We start from the raw sequence: 4,242 nt of genomic DNA, 5'->3' as shown, positions 1-4,242 counted from the left end.
ACTTGCAGATGTCAACTTTTTTTTTTCAGAAACGTTAAACCCCTGGAAAAAAACCAGACGGACGATGTTTGTGGCGACGTACTTCGCTCAGTACCAACCGCTGTCAACGCAAGCCGCCTCTGTCCAGGACCCGGAGCTCTGTAGTCCTCCACCGCAGCGAGCCCCGCGCGGCTAACGGGCTGCAGGCCACGAACGAACTACGACTACCAGGATGCACCTCGGCTGTCAATGTCAGCCTGCTTTTTATTGGCTTGCAACATCCGAGGGGGGGGGGGGGGGATTTTTACACAGCCTTATTTGCTCGCACAGTGAAACTGGGTTGTCATAAAGTTGTAAATAATTATTAATGAATGTGAATATCTGGTTATCGTTGCAATGTATCTTCTAGGTTAAATTTAAATATTGATCTTTGAGTCACAAATGTTGATAATCTGCGACCTGCAGTAGCATATTTTAATGCTTTATTACCTTTTTTAACGACCGTTTTTATATAACGCCTGTACTGTAGAAATATATATCTTTTAAAATATTAATATCAGGCTGAAGATTTATCTGAATTAAGGTCAATTAACCTCCGTTATATCCCTAATTTCCCCCAAAAAATGGAGGGAAAGCAGTTAATGTAGAATGAGAGGACAAACTCAATAAATGGCTAATTGTCATAATACATTTTTTTATATTCTCAAGGCACCAAACCTGTATATGTAGACTATAGTAACCTTGAAAACCCGCTACAGGCTGAAAGTATTATGATGTCATGTTCAATCATCAAAAAGATGTCCATTAGAATATATTACATAGTTGTTTTACCTAATAATCTGGCAGGTCGCTTCACCATTTCAGCTTTAACTTGTGATCAAGTCCACTTTTGCACCAAAACAACACAGCATCATACACTCATTGCATTTATAATGATATAATTGATAACAACCCCAAATCGTGCTTTGTCTCATCCTGTCAGCAGTTAAATCATGCAGCTATTGCAACCAAATCACTACAAACCTGGAGACTCTTTCGACCCTCATGTCTCGCCTTCCTTCCCTCCGTTTCCTGTGCAGACTGACTGACCTGACTTTGCTGCTCGTCTCCTCCTCAGCCCCTCACTCTTCTCTCTGCTCGCCAAGTTTGGTCTCCACAGCGGATCCTGTCCACCACTTGGGGGCAGTATATAGCTAGAGAAGCCATTGTTGAGAGCCTTTCTATTACAACATGGAAATTCAAGTTCAATATTTGCATTTGCCTCATCCTGCTCAACTGGTTTAAGGTTGCATTTTACTAAAGCAAATATCATGCAAATGTAATTCTGCCGGAAAGCACAGACTTTAAGATAATAAAAATAAAGCCTTTAAATGGCACGGAATAGGAAATGAGGTGTACCCGTATGTGTGCAAGACATTTTCTTTGCTTCAAAACTCAGTGAAAAGCAAACTGAGTTACAGCCAGAACAGGGGACATGATGCAGGACCTGCAGGGCTTCACATTCAGTCAAAAAAAGACAGAGACGGGCACACAATAGACTAGACAACATATTATTCTGGGTGTTGTAGTTGGGTGAATAGCGGCACTGATTACAACGGGCCTCCAGCTGAGGGAGGCCCCCAGAGTTTATAGACAACAATGCCCTTTGTCATTCCTCAAGTGGGTATAGTGTATACATATTTGATTCTTAGTTCAAATAGTCTTTGAAGCATGATTGGGTTGAAACTCTTGCAAACTATAAGCATATGATCCTGGGTCACCCTTCCACCTAAATACAATGGGTTGTTTTGACGGTGTTTGTGTTATTTTCGATATAACTTGTTATTTACCCAAACTAAAATATGGTGTATTTACTACCTGATTATGTTTTTATAATCTACTCAAGCTCTTTTTTAAACTTGCATATCACTCACTATATGTTACAGATTGTTAATGCATCATTCGCAGGTTTGAATGTCAACTAACGGCATGAAGAAAACCTGCCTTATATTCATTTAAACGTGTATCTGTGAGCGCCAAAACCTACAATCAGGGCACTGTCGAAACCAAAGAAATTCAACAGGTTACATATGTGATAAGTGATTAGTCCCATCACGTGCAATCATTTCCAACCTCACCCCGCTTACTTTCACTATACTGACATTAAAACATGTGCATGAAGGCTGTAACACACAAACGCAGTGATGGAGACTGACGGTGAATGTCTGGAAACGTACTGGCCGTGTGCCACGAGATAACTGAACACATGGACGTAATTACAGTCGAGACTAATACGTCATTGTTTACACAGTGTCGTGCAGATTTAATGAGCAGTGGAGGCCAGTGCAAACACTGCTGGCTAATAAGACGGATAATGAAATGTAGGCCAACAATAGCAGAGAAAGGTGTGAACAGACAATCATCAGCGACATGCAGCCGTTTGCCACAGACCACTTCCTGTATGTTACAGTCAAAACAAGATCCTGCGTTATGAGCCGAAGGTGTCCGGGTGCACCAGGACATTAGTGAAGCTCAATGTTGACTGTCTACGGATCTGTCTACAGTTTGTCCTGAAAAAGAAAACTGGAGCAGCATCTTGGGAACGTTATATATAAATACATAATGTTTACAGTTCTGTGCAAGCTAAAATGATTATGTTGTATATTGTTAGAGGAAAGTTAAACCTGAAATTGCTCTATGCTTCTTACAAATCTCAAGTTATGCAACATTTCCAAAAACCCCAACACATTTGTTGTTCCTTTCTTTGTTGCTATTTCAAAATGTTGCTCCCACGTGTCCCACTGTGTTTTCTTATAGAGACTTTCCCATGTTTTCAAAACTTTCTAATCACGTACATGAGATTATTTTTCCATTCCTTGCGAATGTTTTAAGAATCCATGTAGACAACATTTGCAGCAATCTTATTCAAAGTATTATTGTATGAGACCACAGATGGTTATTTCTAGTTTGTTGTTGTAAAGCTCCTTCAGTCTCTATTTTTATGGATGCTGTGGGTGATTTTGCATAAAGCATCTGCCAAGCAACATTTAAATGAAGACGGAAAAAAGTATTTGCACACACTGTCAATTATGCATAAAGAAATACATATGCACAACTCCAATTGTATAGTTTTCTTGAACACAGTAGTTGAGAATTAGATATTGCATTTTTGTTTTTGTGCAAAATGATGAACTGATGAGTTGCATAATGTAAAAAACAATATCCTGCAGATTCAGACTTTAAGCTTTTATTGTGAAATGTACAGTAAATATTTACATTGCTGGATCTGGAGAGTTTTTCATGCCAAACAAACTCACTGTCTTATACGTATGCCCCACATGTATTACAAGTACACCTTGCCATTGATGAAATAATTAAATTCCCAATGTGGGAACCCTACTCTTTTGTGTACGAGAAGATTTTCCTGTAAGGAGGCGACTCACTGGACAGATGGTTTTGGGGGATCTTAATGAGATACTTATTCATGTCTGATGTCAGAAATCCACGAGCAAAGGGAGGGGGGAAGCCTCACTCTGCTGACGAACCACAGCCTTTACTGTAGACTGTGAGGACATGGCAACACAGTTCCTTCATTTATCAGTTAAAACCTTCTCACTTGTGTAACTAAATGAAATGTTGTTGGGGACTTTAACAACGCCACTGCGCTTGCTTCTTTGGAAAAATGACCAGCGGAGTAAAGAGCAAAGACAATAATGAATATTTTAGTGGTGCCGTCACTCCTCAGCTGAAATTAATATCACATGTGAAACACACACCATTAGTTTGGTTCAAAAGTCTTGTGTCTTTTTGAATTGCACGTGTCAAAGATGTTAACCGGTGTGTAAAGTGACACTGACTTAATAATTGCCTTGGTAGCATACGAACATGATGCCATTGAGGGACACTTTAAAAACAGATAATTGATTGAATCAGTTTTTTGCGATTGAACATGTAAACTTTATTCTGTAAATAGTGCGAAATGTTCACTTTGACCTACATTGAAATGTAGGTCAACTTTAGGTTAAAGTCCTTTTTTTAAATATGGCTGTGGCCATTAAACATGCTGAAAACAAACCTCGGAGTTGTCAGTGTTCATCTGGTAAAGTCCTTTCTTCCAGCTGGTGTTGATGATCATACACATTGTAATAAAATGATGTTTGAACTGTAATTTCCTGTGTTTTGTCAGTTGTGTCACGTGCTAAATGGTCCTCCGTAGCTCATGTTTTTATCACTTAGATCCTGTTAATTGCTGCGAATCAATAGTAAGGAAAATACTAACAGGGA

Source organism: Cottoperca gobio, chromosome 7 (assembly GCF_900634415.1).
Source record: "Cottoperca gobio chromosome 7, fCotGob3.1, whole genome shotgun sequence".
NCBI classification, from domain to species: domain Eukaryota; kingdom Metazoa; phylum Chordata; class Actinopteri; order Perciformes; family Bovichtidae; genus Cottoperca; species Cottoperca gobio.
Note: the sequence above shows the minus strand (reverse complement) of the source record.